Below are 19,609 nucleotides of genomic sequence, written 5' to 3' on the forward strand. Positions count from 1 at the left end.
TTGTGGTGGTAATTCACATGGTGAAAAGGATTACTCCAATCCCCCCCTCCCTCTTGTATCAATTATTGTAGATCTCAACCAGCCTCGCTAACACGGTGTGACCAGTTTAAATTTGAGAATGAATACCTGTCAGTTCAAACCCAGGAGAAGGATTATTTTGCAGAGGCAAGGACAGGGGCAGGGGGATATTTATCCACCCTAGGGTCACCTTTGCTTCAGCTGTCTCACGTCGCAGGGAGGTTCCACAGTATAATAGGACTATTCTTCATGCTGCCCCACCTGTTTCTCAGGGTAATAAGTCACCACAAACTTCCTGGTTGGAGGATGCTACTGTGGCAGCAATAAATGGAAGAGCTAGTGCCCCCTCTGAGGGGGTTCCATCCATGAGTGGCGATGTCTTCCCCCTCCCACGCATCCCTGCTCGGGGACTGAAGGCTTGACCCTTGGTCAGGGCAGGGGCAACAAATGACAGATGCACGTGACCATCACGTGCGTCCTCAGAGCCTCACGTGCTGGGATTGTGGCTTATCAAGTTGCAGTGGTTGGCCCTGTTTTGGCTGCTTCTGTGCCTCATTACACATAAGCCAGTTGCATCACAGTTGGCCAATATTGCTCCCTTGTCCTCTCTTGATGGGAGGTGGTGGCCCAGGGGTGAGAGGAAGAGGAAGCAACATGTTGCTCTTTCATCTCCCTCAGCTGCTAGGAAGAAGCCAGGTGTTGGGCCTTCCAGGTCATCATCAGTGCCTACCAGCACTGGCACTAAACAGAGGGTCTCCCATCCCTCGAAGACAAGGCCTGACCTTGGGACTGGTCCTAGGCCCAACGAAAAATCTTAATTTTACAGTGGAACTGTAGAGGTTTGAGAGGAAACTAGGAAGAGCTGCAGCTGCTCTTAGCTGAGGCCATCCAGTCTGCATTTGTTTGCTGGAGACTGTGTTTGGGGACAGGGCATTTTCCCTTCCCAGAGGTTATGCCAGTGATGATCCTGCCCTCAGATCATTGCAGGTGGTCATCAGAGTTGTTGTACCATCTTCTGCCATTCTGATGTGTCCTTTGCATTGTACTCCCCTGCAGTCCCCCATCCAGACTGTGGCTGTTCATTTGCACCTGAGGAGGAGGTACACAATGTGTAATGTCTATCTGCCACCCAGTGCCATTGTTAATAATGAGGACCTTGACAGACTAGTTCACCATATGCCTCGGCCGTTTATTCTCCTTGGAGATTTGAACAGGAACCATCCTTTGTGAGAGAATATGGTGTCCAGTCCATGAGGATTCTTGCTGGTACTATTTAGTGGAGAATTGGAATTCTTGTGTCTTCATTACAGGAGATCCAGCGCACTTACAAGTCCAGGCTGGTACCTTTTTGCCTATTGACCTGACATCATCTTCACCTGACTGTGCCTAAGATTTTATATGGAATGTCTTCCGTGACCTCCACGGTAGTGACCACTATCTTATTATACTAAACAGCTGGCAGTCCACCCACACCACGGGTTGCTCGTTGGGGTCTGGACCGGGCAGACTGGGATCATTTTCAAAATCTCAGTATTTTTGCAAGATTGATAATCATAGTGTTAATGAAGCAGTCTTATGTTTAACTCTTACTCTTTACCAGGCAAGTGTGAGGGCAATTTCCAGGACAACTGGCTCCCTTTTCTCATAGGCCTGTGCTGTGGTGGAACAGTGATTGTGCAGCAGCCCTCAGAGCATACAATACTGCATACTCTCGTTTTAATGTATGCAGGAACAGTAAGTTTTTAAAGGTGAAGTTTCAGTAGAGCCTGTACTAAATAAGGTGGACCTTAAAAGAATGTACGGCATAGCTCGTGGGCAGGATATTTATCTTCCATCAACTCCTCCACTCCTGTATCCCAGAATTGAAAGTGGATGCGGAATATATAAGGAATTTACTCACCATCTACCCCATCAATGCTAAGGATCAATGGGTATACAATACTGGGGTCTCAGGAGGTAGCTACTGTATGTGCCATTAGTTTTATACTGTATCCAGGAGGGATTATGCAGCACTATGTTTGCTGAACAAGCACATCAGGAGAGACTATGTCTGAATTTTCAGTCTCTAGGAAGGGGAACCATATAATGTGAGCTTCACTTTGCAGGAACTTCGTGTTGCCCTTGCATCTTGCAAGGACACAGCTTCAGGACATGATGGCATTCCTTATGCTATGATTCGTCATATGCGGGAGGAGTCCCTGGCTTTTCTGTTGGACTTGTTCAACAAGATGTGAAAGGAGGAGGTCATGCCAATGGCTGGTGTGTAGCCATAATCCTCCCTATCCCAAGAGTCAGGGAAGGACCAGGCCACTGTCCCCAGTTACTGTCCAATCTCCCTGACATCCTGCCTATGTAAATTGTTTGAGATGATGGTAAATGTCTGCCTTGTTTGGTTTTTGGAGGCTGGTGGGTTTACGTCAGAATCCCAGTGCGGTTTTAGGATCCACTATGAATAATCTTTTACTCCTTGAATCTTTTGTCTGTGCTGCACATCCCTCCAAGCAGCACCAAGTCACACGGTATTCTTTGACTTGGAAAAGGTGTATGGTACAGCATGATGATATAGGATTTTGTAAATATTTCATATTTATTGTATGTGAGGTCAGTTACCGTCTTTATCAAAAGTTTCCTTCTGGGAAGAAGTTTCAGGTGTGTGTGAGATGTGAGCTCTCACACTCAGCAGGAAGGGGTGCCTTGGGGAGCATTTTGAGTGTAGGAAGTAGTAGTAGTAGTAGCTGTTCTGGCCGAACAGCCCTGAGTCACTAAGGAAGGCCACTGCAGAGACCGGGCTTTCCCACAGAGCTCTCAAGGAGTGTATGTTGTGTTGTTGGTGTAGGTGATTGTGTGCAATGCAGACTTTCATAACGTGTTTAATAGTGTGGGGATGCTGTGTTACATTCTGGGCAGACGTCAGTGACAGTCACCCAGAGTCTTCTGATAACTTAAGAGGGCTGGATGATGCCCACACCTCAGCCTGGCCAAGTGGACCCTGTCCTCACGAGGGAGATGGGATTCAGAAAGGTGAATATCAGGAGGCCGTGCATGCAGCTGTGTGTTGTCTTTAAGTGACTGAATGGAGTGGCGAGTGATTTGAGTATGGATATGCTTCTGGAAGCTGGTCGGAGGCAGGTGAGGGGGGAGAGATGACAGTATTTCTGTATGGTATCGTGTGCTGGGTGTTGTTTTGATGTTCCTTGGTGTGTGTGGATGTGTTGCCATGTAGTGTATTGGATGTTGTGGGTTTGTGGAGGCTGCAGCGAGAATTTGGGTGCCTCTCATTTCTAGATGATCCTTGACTTTGAGGACTTTGGTTTCTTGATGTAGGTGGTCTGTGGGTGCGGTAGCTGTACAGCCTGTAATTATTTTCCGAACCTTGTTCTGTACGGTCTGTAGAGTGTTGTAGTCTGCTTTAGTGAGGTTAGGAGCCACTTGAGACTTGCATAATTCATCACTGAACGTATTTATTGTTTGTATAGTATACTTTGGTTGTGGTTCTTTTGTTGTGTCCAAGTATGTTGTATGAAGCAAGTGACCTCAAGGCATTGAGTCTTGGTGTTAATATATCTTTAATGTTTCTGATGTGTTGTTTTAAATGACATTGATGTATTGTATGTAACACCAAGGATTGTGTGTGTGTGTGTGTGTGTGTGTGTGTGTGTGTGTGTGTGTGTGTGTGTGTGAGTGTGTGTGTGTGTGTGTGTGTGTTCTTACCCTAGTATTTCTTACCTAATTGTATCTTTACAGGAATGAGTCAAACTCGTACTGTCCCGTGTCTTAAACCATATTTATCGTATATATCCTTAAATTTGTGAATTGTTTTGGCACACACTATTTCAGGCCAGTAGTGCATTCCACTGATCAATTAACTCTGTTTGGGAAACTGAATTTCCTTACGTCTTTTATCACCTCTCTTCTTATGCAGTTTTTTGCAGTGTCCTCTTGCTGATGCTTCTCCATATGTTAAGTAATCATTTATGTCTATTTTCTCCTTCCCTGATGTGCACTTATATAGCATTATCATGTCACCTATTTTCCATCTCTCCTTTAGTGTTGGTAGATTCAGTTTATTTAGTCTTTCTACGTAGCTTAGGTCCCTTAAGCTTGGTATCCATCTTGTAGCGGCCCTTTGAACTTTTTCCAATCTTGTTTATGTGTTTTTTGAGATGAGGACTCCAAGCATACTGATGCATATTCCAGGGTTGGTCTAATGAATGATGTTATTATCCTTCTTAGCATGTCTTCATTTATGTATGTGAATGCTATTCTCATATTTGCAAGCAGTGTATACGTATTCCGTACCTTCTGGCTGATGCGGTCAATAGGAGATGGTCTGTTATTGATATCCACACCCTGGGTCCTTCTCTCTTTCTGATGTGTTTAGAGTTTTATTTCCTAACTTATAATCCCAGTCAGGTCTTTTTCCACTTTTATGACTTGATTACATGACACTTCTCCACACTGAATTCCATTTGCCATGTATTACTCCATTCATGAAGTTTATTTAATTCTTCTTGTAGCTCTTTACAAGAGTCTGTGTTAGTAATTCTCCTTTGTATTTTTGCATCATCTACTGAAACATATTCAGATAACTCTCATTTTCAGTATTTTCTATTTTATATCATTTATATACACTAAAAACATGATTGGTGCCAGCACTGAACCCTGTGGTACTCCACTAGTCACTTCTTCCATGATGAGTAGTTTCCTCGTAGTACTGTTCTCATTTCTCTTTTTATGAGAAAATCTTGCATCCAACAAAACAGTTTGCCTCGAATTACTCCTTGATGGTACAGTTTCCATAAAAGTCTTTGGTGTGGTACTGTGTCAAAAGCTTTCTTGAAATCTAAATAGATACTGTCCACCCATCCTTCTCTTTCCTATATTGTGTTTGTTACTCTGTCATAGTAGCTCAACAGATTAGTAACACATGATTTTCCTTTTCTGAAACCAAACTGTCTTTCTGTTATCACACTGTGTTCTTCTGGATGATTTACGATTTACCCAAGCTTTTCTTATAAGCTTTTCTAATACCTTGCTTACAACACTGGTCAGTGATACTGGTCGGTAGTTGAGTGGATTTTGTCTATTTCCTTTCTTGAATAAGGGGACAATATTTGCTTTTTTCAAATATCAGGTAGTGTACCTTGACTCAAGGATTTCCTAAAAATTAAAAATAATGGTTTACTTAACTCCTTTGCACATTCTCGTAGTACCCAACATGAAATTTCATCAGGACCACTTGCTTTTCCTCTATCTGATAACACTTAACTCCTCCTGTATTACTTTTTCTGTTATTTGTATATCTGGTAGTATGTGTGGACATGCATGTTCCACATAGTCCCTCTCAAAATTTTTTTCTTCTGTAAAAACTAATTAGAAATTCTTATTTAGTGCTTCACAAATATCTTTATGTTGTGTATAAGTGATTCCCTCGTCCGTAATGGATTGTATTATATCTTTTACTTTGGTTTTGCTTCTGATATAGCTGTAAAACAGCTTTGGTTGATCACTACTTTTATTTATTATATCCTCCTCAGACTGTTTTTGGGCTTCCCTCCTTATTCTTGTATAATCGTTTCTTGCCTGTTTGTAATTATTATACGCCCTTTCACTATTGTGTCTTCTGTATCTATTCCACAACAAATCTCTTCTTTCTTTTGATTTTTTACATTCTGTATTGAACCATTTCTGTATTTTCTTATCTGCTTCTTTGTGCTGTGGGATGTACTTTCTGGACTCCTATTTCATAAAATTCACAGAATTTTTTATATACAGCATTTAAATCTTGTCCTCTAAGCTCATTTTACCAATCAACTTCTAAGAAACACTTCTTTAGGTCATGATACTTTCCTTTTTTATAGTTTAGGCTCTTTTTGTAACTTTCATTGCTGTTAACTATGTCATATGCTATCCTGAAGTTGTAATTTAGTACTGCATGATCGCTTTTACCGAGTGGAAGGTGATATATTAAACAGTCAGTATCATTTTTCTTACTAGTAAATATTTAGATCTAGCACTGAAGGTTATCCAGGTCCTCTTTTTATGGTGGTTTCCCTCACATGTTGCGTTAGGAAAAACTCTTGCACGAGATCCAGGAGCTTTTGGTCCCAACAGCTTTCTTGGCTAATTATATCTAGATTATTCCAATTTATATTTGTATTAAAATCTCCAGTTAGTCTCAATTCTTTCCGATTTCTCTTCCATTTTATGGCGTAATGATCTTAAACTCTGAATTAGCCAACACTCTCTGCCAGGTCCTCATATTCGTCTCTTTCTCTATGTGTTTGATTTAGGTGGCATGTACAAATTGGCTACAATTACTTTCCCTTCAGATGTGTTGATCTCTACTGCAATCAGTTCTACTTGTGATGGTATATCTAGTTTTATTTCATTGACTTTTAAATTTTTCTTAGTTAATATTATAATTCCTCCTCCTTTTTTTAAATTTCTGTCTCTTCTCCATATATTGTATTCCTCTAAGTTTAGTATGTCATTGGATATCCTTGGTGTTAATTTTGTTTCAGTTAGGCATATTATTTGTGGTTCATTTTTACTCTGACAATCGTCATCTCTATTAATTTAGACCACCATTCCATCCCACATTTGAGTACATCAACTTTATCATCTTGTTTATATACTTGTCAAGACATGGTTTTACTACCTTCCTCCTTTTTATTCCACCCTGTTTGTGTACCACTTTCATACCTGCAATCCTATTACTTTGTAAAAAAATTTCTTCTTCTCCTCTTCAGATCTTCCCTCATTTTTTGTTTTTGCTTCCTCCCTTTTCTCTTTCAGTAATTCCAGTTCCTCTTGTGTTAGGCATCTTTTTATCCATACATTTTTTGAACTCCTCTTTTTCCATAAGATTCTTTGCATTTTTTAGTATATCCTCCACAGTGTTTACACTCTGGAAAGTCACCTTTAGAGGTCTTGTCCGCTTTTCTCGTATTTCCCTAACCTTTTGTGTTCCTCTATGTCTTCTTTCAGTAAGCTCAATACATTTGCCATCTCCTTTTTGTCTCTTGTGATCTTGTTTTTTACTTCTTCCTCTTCTATACCAGTGATTCTAACCTGGTACAGAGCTTGACTCATGTAAAGATACTAATTTAGGTAATGCCACTGGGCGTGTTGGTTTGGTACGGAGCGCCGATGTCGTACGTCTGCCTCCTTTGACTCCCTCTGTGTGTGTGTGTGTGAGGTAGGGGAGTGTTGTTTATGGTGAGGTGTGGAAAGTGACTGTGTTCTGTTGTCCAGTTTGTGAGAAGGGTCACTGTAGACTTGGCTGGGACTATTTAGAGCCTGTTTGTGATGAACCATTCGTGTTGTGTGTTGAGGTAAGGTTGGAGGATGTGTGCGGCTGTGTTTGCGTTTGGTGTGTACATGTAAGTGCTATATCATCTGCATAGGAAGCCATGTGTATCTGTGGTGTGTGGAGTGTGGATATGTTGTGCACGTATAGGTTAAAGAGTGTAGGGGGACAAAACAGATCCATGGGGGAAGCCATTTGTGAGATTTCTGATGTTCGAAGACTGACCGGCAAATGTTACATGTGCACAAAGGCCAGCTAAGTAGTTTCCCAGCCAAGTTTGTGTTGAATATTTTGTTTGTGAGGTTGTGGAGGGGGATGACATCAAATGCTTTGCTAATGTCTAGTGTGACTAGGAGTGTTCTGTGTGGTGGCCTAGCTGAATTCATGCTATCAAAAACTCTTTGTGTAAGGTCTGGAAGAAGAGTGTTTGTGGAGTGAAGTGGCCTAAAACCGTGTCGTGATGGGGCTTGGGGATGTGTGAGGTGTAACTAGTTGTAGCATCAGTCGTTCAGTGACTTTCGAGGCGGTGCAGAGGAGTGTGATGGGGTGGTGAGGAGAAGGTAATGTGGGGTCTTTGTTGGGTTTGGGGATAGTGATGATAAGGTCATGCCTCCAGATGTTGGGTATTATGTTGCGTGAGTAGCTGTAGTTTGATATGTTGGTGAGTGTTTGTATGCCTTGTGGTCCAAGGTGTTTAAGGTGTATATTGTTTATGTTGTCTGGTCCACAGACAGATAAGTACTTAAAAGGTTGCTAGTGATGTGCTTCTTCTGGTTGTAAGTGAGGAAGTCGTGAAACCAACCTGTGTCTGTGGGGAACTGTCTGTTGTGTCGGATGACAAGTCGGTCGTCGCGATGGGGGTTTAGATGGCTGACGTATGAAAAGTGATTGATGAGAATGTTTGCTTGTTGTTTGTTTGAGGGTATGATGTCTGTTGTTGTGATGGCAGTGTGTGATTGTGTAGTGCCGCTGTTAGAGAGTGCGATGCTGTTTAGTGTTTGGTGGAGTTTGTTAGTGTTTGTTAAGTGATCAGGTGTTTGGAGATAATGGTATTCCAGTTTAGTGTTTGCTGTTCCGATATTTTATTGTTTACTATGATTAATTTGAGTTCTTGTATTTGTTGTACAGATCTCTTGTGTATGGGGTGTTGGGGGGAGTGTCGAAGTGTGTTCCGTTGACTGATGAGGCCTTGAGTTTCTGGTGTGAAGTTGGGGTTGTCTCTTTTGTTGCCTATTTGGATGAATCGCTTGTGTGTGCATTTTGTATAATTGTATTGAAAGTGTGAACAGTGGTGTTGATGTTTGTGATGGATGTACCTGTTTAATGTTGCAAAAGTTTTGTTCTGTTTCAGTTGTGAAGGCCTCCCAGTTGGCTCTCTTATAAGTGTATGTGTGTCTGTGGCCAGCTGGGTTGATTCTGGTTTTGGTAGTGATGATGATTGGGAGGTGGTCAGAGCTAAGGGTTTTGACCACTCTCCAGGATGTTGTGGGGACAATGTTTGGGGAGCAAAGGTGATGTCAGGGATGATGGGTGGAAAGAGAGGGCTTGGTGTGGGATACGGGTGTGTTGAAGTAGATTATTCAGTATGAAAAGATTATATGTTTGGGATTGTAGTTCCAGCCCTCTGTCTGTGTCAGAGTTGTTGAAAAATGCCAGGCCGACGCCATGGCGTTGAAATCACCACGCAGGATGATGTTAGGTATGTTAGTGATGTGGTGTACTTGTGGAGAGTAATTGTGTGGTACTGTGAGGGGACGATTGTGGGGGAATGTATGTGTTGGCAATTGCTATATGTGATTTGTTACCAGTGCGTATTTTAATTGACTGCATTTCCATTGTGGCGGTATGTAGAGGGAGAAGTAACTTTGTGTATTGCACAGGTATCTGAGAAGTTAATGGATTTGTGTACCAGAGTGATGAGTCCACCTCCACCACCATCGGCCTGGTCTTGTCGAATGGTGGTGAAATTGTGAAATGTAGGTGTTTTTTGTGTTCTGTTTAGTTTTATTTCTTGTAAGATGGCAATGTGTATGTTATGTTGTTTGATGAATTGTGTGAGTTCTTGTTTTTTGGTGTTTATGCCATTTATGTTTAATTGAAGGGTGTTTATGTTGTGTGTGCGATGGAGGTGTTGGTTGTTGCAGCATGGAGGGAGGAAGGTGGTGGTGTGGGTGAAGGGGAAGGGCGTTAGGAGAATGTTTTGATGGAGGTAAGGGTTGGGATGGAATGGGAGGGGCTGAGGGATTGGATGGTGTGGGAAGGATCGGTGGGTTAGGCTGATGAGGTGTGGAGGAAGTAGAAGTAGGGTTGGTGCGGGGGTTAGTGGGTGGGGGGAAGGAGCAGGTCCAAGTGTTTGTGTAATGTTTTCCGGATGCAAGTGTTGTGCAGGTGTAATGGGTCCAGTTCTTGCAAGAATTGCATTGAACTGAACCCTTTGTCTGTCGGCTCAAGTGGTAGGTTATGAGCATGTTGGACATACGTATTTGTTGGTGCGTCCTGAATTGCTCTCAGTGTCCCTTGCTAGAAGAAGTCGTCGAGGAAAATGAAGCCACCCGGGAGTCATTTCTCAGTGTAGAAAAAATGGTGCCGTTGTGTGTGTGTTGTATTGAGAGATATGGTACTTGCCCAAGCAACCAAAGCCACTCCCAGGTTCTCGGGCCCCGTGGAGGGGTCGTGGGGGGATTTGCAGAGTTTGGCCTCATGCTGTCCTCTCTCCTTCCCTCGACAGCCTGTGTTGGCTAGACCCACGGCAGAAGTCACGCCACCGCTCCAGGTCCAGTGTGAAGTTATTTGCTGTTGCAATAGATGAGATAGTAGAGCTCCCTACCTTGGGGAGTAAGGAGCTCTCTCTTGGTCTGATGGCCTCTGTCTCATTTGCTGTGCATCCTGCATGTCAGTGGCAGAGTGCCGGCTGCAGCTGGCTATACACTGGGCTTCTACCTAGGCTCAGAAGCGTGGTTTTAGATTCTCCTCATCTAAGACTGTTGCAGTGCACTTCTCTGCAATTTCTGTGGGATGCATCCTGGCCCAGATTTATTTTTAAATGACCATAGGATTGCTTGTCCGGAGGAGGTGAGGTTTTTAGGCCTCACCTTTGATCCCCACCTAACTTAGTCCCACACTTTTTGGCAGAATTAAGGCCTCCTGTCTAAGAGCCCAAAATCTTTTTTAATGGTTTTGGCACATACAAACTGGGATTGCAGACAGGCATACCCTCATCCTGCTCCATAAGGCTTTGGTATTCTCCAAACTAGAACATGGTTGTGACGTGTATTCATCAGCTGCACCACTGCCTGGTTAAACACTTTGGACTTTGTGCATCATGCAGGCCTTCATTTGGCTACACTGAGCATTTTGCACCTCACATGTCACAAGACTGCTTGTGGATGTAGGGGGAAATGGGATTGGAGCTACAATATCAATCCAATGTGGTGAGTTGCTGGGACAGGGTCCAGTGACTTCCTGAGACTCCTACACATGATCTGTGTTTTTAAGTTTCACCCATCACTCATTCTATGACCTCCATCCACCATTTTCTTGCCCCTTTTAGTTATAGGACAGAAGGGAATTTTTTGACTGGACCTCAATCTCTCAAATGGTTCAGTCCCTTGCACATGGGGACATCTGTGGTTCCACCATGGAGTTACCTGAGGTTAGAGTTTGCTGGTATGACACAAACCCTAAGGCTATGGTATCTCATGTGGTGCTTCTGAACTTAGTTCTTAGCTTATGCTGCTATGTATAGAAGGTCTGTCTCAATTTTTTACCGAGGGCTCAAAGTCTGATCCTGGCGTCGGATTTGGAATAATCTTACTTGATTTTAGCCGGAGTGGCAGCTTACCCTTCCCTGCCTCTATTTTTACTGCAGAGCTGTCAGCAATCCTGATGGCTTTGCTACTTATTCTTACCCATGCGACTGTAAATTTAATATTTTTAGTTATTCAAGGGCAGCCTTTGTCTGCCCTTGAACATTTTAACCCTCCCTAACCCTTCCGTTTGAGAGGCTTTTAGAAAGTGCTCCTCCTCCTGAGCCGTCATGTGCCGAGGGTATCATTTTCCTGGGTGCCAGCTCATGTGGGGTCACCACAGAAATGAGCATGCAAATGAGGCAGGCAAGGTCAGCAGCTACCTCTTTTGTTGCCTTCCTAACAGGCCTCTCCCCTACAGAGATTACTTCCTAATGACAAGGGCTGCTGTACAAGCCTCCTATGCAGCATTTTTGGGATACACTATCCTGTTCCAAACAAGCTCCGGGAGGTGCGGGCAGTGAGTGAGTCCAAAGGTATTCTCTGACCATGCTGCGCCACTGGGAAAATGCCGTGACCTGCCTATGGATAGGTTATACACTGCCTGGCACATAATATACCTCTGGAGGGAAGACCCCCTCCCCCTCCTTATTGTGATGGACTGTCTGGTCCCAGTAACTGTAGAGGCATCTTTTGACTGGAGTGTCCCAGTCGGTTCCTTTCCATGTTTTCAAGTAAGAAGATGGATCTTACTGTCTGTCTCTCAATCCTTGGTAGAGGCGTGTATGATGGGAGGAGCTACCTTCTTTACTGTGAGGAAGCAGGCTTCTCTAAATCAGCACTTTGGAGCTGCTGATTGGGAGATCCTTAGGCAAAAGTACTTTTTTTTTAATTTCCCTGGAATGATTATTGCTTCCATGGCCGGGAGCCATCTGACTGCCATCGTTCTTCTCCTAGATTTATCGAACAGTGATGTTCCTCAGGGCTCTGTCCTATCACCAACACTCTTCCTTTTATTCATCAATGACCTTCTGTGCTGGTACATCTAACCCTATCTACTTGTATGCTGATGATTCCATCCATCACTTTTCTATTCAGTTCTCTTAACGTCCATCTCAGCAGTTGCTGCAACAAAGAAGGGATGAGGCTATGGCACACCTAATGTCTGACATGGTTCTTATCTCTGACGGGTAAAAAATAATCTTGTTGTTTTTACTGCATCAAAGACTCAGTTCCTAAACCTATCAACTCCAACAAAATCTCCACAGGAAGTACCCACTAATGTTTAATAATATCCAGCTCAATCCTGCATCATTCTTAAATATACGTTTGGGGTTTCATTCTCTCGGGACTTATCTTGGAAAGATCTAGTATTACATCTCTTGTAAAATCTGCTTCCAAGAGATTAGATGTGCTATGCCGACTCTGTACCTTCTTTACCCCTGCACAGTAGTTGACTGTATACACGGGTTTTATTCACCCCTGTGTAGAAAGTACAGTTCTCGTGTGTGGGGAGGCTCCCCACATACAGCTCTTCTCAATAGGTTGCAGCCAAGGGCTTTTCATCTCATTAACTCTCCTCCTCACACTGACTCGCTTTAGCCTCTGTCTCTTCGCCGCACTGTTGCATTTTATCTTTGTTCTGTCTCTACTTCAACGGTCACTGTTCCTCTGAACTATTTGCTTGCACCCCTCCACCACTACGATGGGCGTGTAGCACCCGTCTAGCAATTAACTTTCATCCCTTTTCTGTCAAACTCCCTAAAGCAAAAGTTAACCTTTACTCCCAGTCCTTCATGTATGTAACAGGTCAACTCTGGAACTGTCTCCCTCTGTCTGTAATTCCTACCTACCATGATCTCCAGTCCTTCAAACGCAGTGTGTCCAGGCATCTCGAAATGAAAGGATTTTCAATTTGTCTCTCTTTTGTATTTTTTTTTTTCTTTGAAAGAACTGTTTGCGGGCTCCGGCCTTTGGTTCCTTCTTCCTTCCATGAAGAAAAAAAAGCTATAGTGTTATTGTGTGTTGTTTTATAGGGTTACTTCGATATTTGTACTGGCTGTGATGTTTCATGTTTAGAGTTTTGTTTCTTTTTATTACTCTTTTTGACTCTGATCTTGATGTACAGCGGCAATAACCTCTGATGTTACGTAGTGTCATCAATCAATCAAAACAAAATAGACTATGAAAATAATATCTCATTACTAGCATTTGTCTTAAAAAAAGAAGCACAAGAGTCGTGTGAATATTTGCCATTCCTACCAATTCATGTAAACAGGATTCAGCACAGAGTTCATCTTAACCCCTTCAGATCCGATGACGTAATTTGGATTTTTAATGTTGTATCTCTCAGTGATTCTGTTCATCCTTTGGAAAAGTATTTTCAAACTGGAGGAGTTAGATATGCGTCCTTCTACTAACCCCTTCCATTGCTTGAGGTTCAAACAAGTTTCAATATATCCGTTTGTTGGTAGGCAAGAGTTCTAGGTAAAAATATGTTGTTATATTCCAAGAGGCCTAGTTTGTGAATCCTGATCCTGAAGCATAGACTTCCTCCATACAATGTCTTGCATTCATTATCCCGGGGAGCCAGCGATGTACTGGTTAGAACACGAAACTCGCAAGCCAACGCACAATCTTGGGCAAAGTTAACTTTCCATCCCCTTATACTGTATCTGTTCACCCAGCAGGAAACTTGGAATTTTGCACGTAATTGTGCCTGTTTTGGGTCTATATATCAGGGAAAGAGCTGGGAGAGTGAAAGCTGCCTCTCTTAACCCCCCCCAAACTCGGGTGGTGGTCTTGACTAGCTGGTGCTTACTCCAGAGAATTTCTTTCCTGAGAAGTAGGGTGTTTTCAAGCAGTCATTGCTCCATCACTACAGCACATAGGGCTTTCAGTTAAAGATCAGAATATTGACCAATCCTTCATCCTGCGCAATTGCAAGTGTCCAAAAGGTCTCCAGATGAAGGAATTGTGGGAGGTAGGTGATGAATGAAGGTAATTCTCTGGGTCGCAGCAGGCTGTGTTCAGAAGGAGTGGCTGAGTCCGGTGGCTATTGCACAGAGTCCAAGGGACCTACCTAGGCCAAAACGAGTATTTTTGGCTCTTACTGTGCACTCGCTCGCGTTTCCCTGCCACACTTGAACTTCTGACACTACTATGCACTGCCATCTGCCACTGTCTCAGAAATGAATTATCACCTCTTTTACGCATAGCAAAGAGAGAAAACAAGTTCCAAAGATTTATTCTACAAAATACTTGATGCAAAAGATCACTTTTTTTTCTGCATGTAAGTTTTCTGTGTGTCATTTAAGATAGTTTTAGATACCCTTGAGGTCTCTATTTTCTTCTAAAGGGGTGCAAGGAACAACATGGCAGAATGAAGAGGTGAGACAACCTGTGGTGAAAATGAAGAAAGCTTTTACAGTGTGGGTGAATGAGAAGCAGAGGCATGGAGGAACTTGAGAGATGGAATAGAGAGTTTTATGTGGAGTGGAAGAGAGAGGTTAAGAGATAATAAGAGAAAGAAAGGAGTGGATAAGGAATTTTGAAGGAATCTGAGTGTAAAATGGATGGAATGTAAGCAAATGCTCTGGATGGAGGTAAAGAGAGTTAGACAGGGTGATGATGAAGGTAGCATGGGAGCGAAAAATAAAAATGGTAGATTGCTATTCGAGAATGATGAAAAAGTGAGCAGATGGAGAAAACACTTTAAGTATTTTATTAAACATAGAGAATGTAAGTAATGCGACTATAAGTGGCTGTGGAATGGGTGGGAAAAGGAGGGAGATAAGATTGAGGAAGAGGTCAGTAGAATGGAAGTAGTGGAAACAATGAAGAAAGTCAAAATAGGAAAAGCCCCAGGAACTGATGAAGTGTGTGGTGCAATGCTCATGCACGGGGGAGAGATACTAGTAGAACAGATATGGAAGATGTGCAGACTGGCCTGAGAGGAAGGTAGAGTCCCGGAGGATTTCAAGTCAGGTATAATTATTCCCCGGTACAAAGAAAAAGGGGAAAAAGAAGTGTGTGGTAGTCATAGGGGCATTTGTCTTCTTAGAGTAATAGGAAAAGTTTATAGTAGAATACTTACTGACAAAGTTAGGGAAATAACAGAGGATTTAATTGGGGAAGGGCAGGGAGATTTTAGGAAGGGAAGAGGTTGTGCAGACCAGATATTCATCCTAGGGGTTTTTGTGGAAAAGTTTGTAGAGAAGGGTAAGAATTTGTATTTAGCCTTTATGGATCTGGAAAAAGCATATGGCAGAGTGGACAGATGAGGAATGTGGAAAATACTAAGAATATATGGAATAAATGGGAAGCTGTTGAATGCCATGAATACAGTAGTATGTATGAGGGCGTTAAGGCTGCAGTGCGTGTGAATAGTGGACTGATTGAATTATTCTGTCTGAATGTTAGAGTGAAACAGGGATATGCCATGTCTCCATTGTCGTTTAATCTGTACACAGGCGGAGTTCTAAAAGAGATACAAAGTAGGGCAGTGGATGTTGGAGTGGTCAGTGACAGAGGTCAATGTTTGGAAGCTTCTTGTTCTGTTGTTTGCAGATGATACTGTATTGTTAAGTGGAGATGAAAGAGAACTGCAATGCTTGATGAATGAGTCTGTAAGTGTGCGTAAGAAACGGAATCTATAGGCCCATTTACACTGCCGAGCCGAGTTTTCTACGAGTTTCTGTGAGTTCAAAATTTTTGAGGTCAGTGAAATTCTTATAAACTCTTATGAATTTATCGTGCAAACTCTCCAAAGGTTGTGCAGGTTGTGGTCTAGATCGTGATTGGTCAGATTCCTCTTGGTAGCTCACAAAAAACTGTTGCTGCTGCAGGCAAATTTCTCTGAGCCACCACGAACTCAGGTACTCGCAGAAGGTCTTACCAGTTTGTAAGACCTATCGTACGATCTCATATAAGCTCAGTAGAAGCTGCTCAATACTCATGTGAATGCTGCGATCATTCTTTGTTGTACAATTTATTCCACGACATTCCTTTTTTTCTCGTACTTCACTCGTACATACTCGCACAATGTGGCTCATACTACGAAAACTTCACTTTGTTTGGGGTAGCTTGCTGCTATTCAGGTAAACTTGCAGAAATTTTTGATCGCAGACGCTCTTAGACAGCTTTGCTCAGCATTGTGATTGGCCCTTAAGGTAGATGTACCATAGAGTAAAGTTGGGGTCTTCGGGAGAAATGAAGTCAGTGAATTTACACTCAGGTTGGATGATGAGAAAATGGAAAATGTGAGTGCATTTTAGTACTTGGGTAGAGTGATGCGTAAGAATGGAAGTTTAGAGGGTCAAGTGTTTGAGAGCGTACAGCAAGGAAGAAAGGTTGCTTGTTCTTTGAAAGGTTCCTGGTTCTTTGAAAGGTTGCTGTTTCATTGAAAGCAACAACATGAAATAGCGAAGTGAGCATGGAAGCAACAAAGTTGCTGCATGATAGTATTGCAGTACCAACTGTAACGTATGGAAGCGAAGCTTGGACCTCGCTGGAACGCTGCAAGTCAAAAGTGAGAGCAGTGGAAATGAGTTATTTGAGAGGAGCATGTGGGGTTATATACACTATATATATATATATATATATATATATATATATATATACTGTACACTGTATATATATATATATATATATATATATATATATATATATATATATATATATATATATACAGTATATATATATATATATATATATATATATATATATATATATATATATATATATATATATATATATATATATATATATATATATATATATATATATATATATATATATATATATATATATATATATATATATATACAGTATATATATATATATATATATATATATATATATATATATATATATATATATATATATATATATATATATATATATATATATATATTAGCGATACTTTCGTGCTGTGGGAAGCGGAATCTAATGATGGCCAGCAAAACCAGAGTGATGATGTACATGATTTATTATTGGTGACGTTTCGGTTTTATAACACAAACCATCTTCAGACCTAAAACAAAAATAAAAACACACAAAATAGAAAATAAACCAATATATAATTTTCTCATCTTCCACAAAATAAAATAACAGGGAACAGAGCAGGTCATATGAAATAAAAATTACAATACAACAATTTACCAGCTAAAAACAGAGTAACTGTGTAGGGGAGTCGTGTGAGCCAAGGGATGGTCGTAGCTCTGCCGTTAGTAGAGACTCCGCTATAAGTCTAGTCAAGTCATCTCGTGCAGTGAACAAAATTCGAATGTTCTGGTTATTTATAGGGTGACTTTCCGAATCTGAATTATTTTGAACTGCAGAAAATGATGGTTTCGAGATTGGGAGTCCTGTCCTATGAGATCTTCCCTGATGCTCGGCAATCCTGGTAGCTAGATGGCGCTTAGTTTGACCAATATAGGATGCATTACAGCAGCCACACTGAAATCGATACACCACCGAGGACTGCAGGGCATCCGGGACACGGTCTTTAAACATGAAACACTGAGACAGGATTTGGGAAGATTTAAACACCACCCTCAACGATATCTGCGGATAAAAGTCGTGAATTATTTATCCTGTTACGTAAAAAATTTGATTTAGGACCTAAATACTGTACTGAAAAATGAACTTTAGCTTTTTCAACCGTGTGATTTTTTTTTCAAAGTATTGGTTGTTAATTTAGTTAGCTGTATTCCAATATACTTATCTACAAATTTAGTTGGGAATCCATTGTGGTACAGGGTTTTCCTCAGAAACTGCAGCTCATTATGTAGAGAAAAATATGAGGAGCATAAACTATAGGCCCTAGTCACCAGAGTTAGAATTAAATTACGTTTATATTGGAGGGGAACGTTTGAATTAAATTTAGTAGTTAATCCTGTATATGTAGGTTTCCTGTATACTGACGTTGTAAAAGTTCCTTCTGTTCTCTCTATGCAAATATCTAAAAAGGGGAGTTTATTATTTTGCTCCGTTTCACAGGTAAACTGTATATTTTTATGTTTAGAATTTAAATAATCCAAAAACAAGGGCACATGAGACGGGGACCTAAAAATGGCAAACGTGTCATCCACGTAGCGTTTGAAATAAAGTGGCTTAAAATGGATGGGACAATCCTTTAACCATATAGATTCGTGATAAGCTAAAAAAGCATTAGCAAGGCTGGGTCCAAGAGGATTTCCCATAGCCACTCCGTCGACTTGTTTAAAGTAAGAACCATTAAAAGTAAATTAACAGTCTTGCACTGTTTTAGGTCTGAAGATGGTTTGTGTTATAAAACCGAAACGTCACCAATAATAAATCATGTACATCATCACTCTGGTTTTGCTGGCCATCATTATATATATATATATATATATATATATATATATATATATATATATATATATATATATATATATATTCATGCAGGGATGAAGGAACCAAAGGCCACGAGCCTGCAATTAAATTGTTCCCTCCAAGAGAAGAACAAAACACACGAGAGAGCCAAATTCAAGATCTGATCACATCGAGATGCCTGGACACACTGCGTTTGAAAGACTGGATATCATAGGAAGCAGGAAATACAGACAGAGGGAGACAGTTCCAGAATTGACTTGTTGCTAAATGAAGGACCGGGAGTAACGGTTAACTCTGCATTAGAGAGTTGGACAGAAAAGGGATGAGAGTTTGCTGCTAGACGGGTGCTACACGCCCGTCATAGAGGTGGAGGAATGCATGCAGGCAGTTCAGAGGAGCAGTGATCATTGAAGTAGCGATAGAAAAGAGATAAAAATGCAACAGTGTGGCGAAGAGACAGAGGTTGAAGGGAGTCAGTAAGAGGAGGTGAGTTAATAAGACGAAAAAACTTTGACTCCACCCTATTGAGAAGAGCGGAATGTGGGGAACCTCCCCACACGTGAGAGTTGTACTCCACACAGGGGCGAATAAAATCCGTGTATACTGTCAACTATTGTGCAGGGGTAAAAAAGGAACGGAGTAAGCTTAGCACACCTAATCTCTTGGAAGCAGATTTTACAAGAGATGTAATATGATCTTTCCAAGGCAAGTCCCGAGTAAATGAAATCCCAAGCATGTTCATGGATGATACAGGATTAAACTGAATATTATTAAACATTAGTGGGTACCCTTGTGGAAGATTTTGTCGGGTTGATAGGTGTAAGAACTGAGGCTTTGATGCATTAAAAACAAGATTATTTTTACCCCAATCAGAGATTCGAGCCAAGTCAGACATTAGGTGTACCATAGCATCATCCCTTGTTTGTTGAAGTAACTGCTGAGATGGGCGTTGTGGAAACAAATGGAAAGGTGAAGGGTGTAGTCATCAGCGTGTGAGTGGATAGGGTTACATGTACAGCTTAGAAAGTCATTGATGAATAAAAGGAAGAGAATTGGTGATAGGACAGAGCCCTGAGGAACATCACTGTTGATAGATCTAGGAGAAGAACAATGGCCGTCTACAACAGCGGCTATAGAACGACCAGATAGGAAGCTAGAGCTGAAGCCACAGATA

Source organism: Coenobita brevimanus, chromosome 79, assembly GCF_032717465.1.
Source record: "Coenobita brevimanus isolate Jiangsu-jjx chromosome 79, ASM3271746v2, whole genome shotgun sequence".
Lineage (NCBI taxonomy): Eukaryota > Metazoa > Arthropoda > Malacostraca > Decapoda > Coenobitidae > Coenobita > Coenobita brevimanus.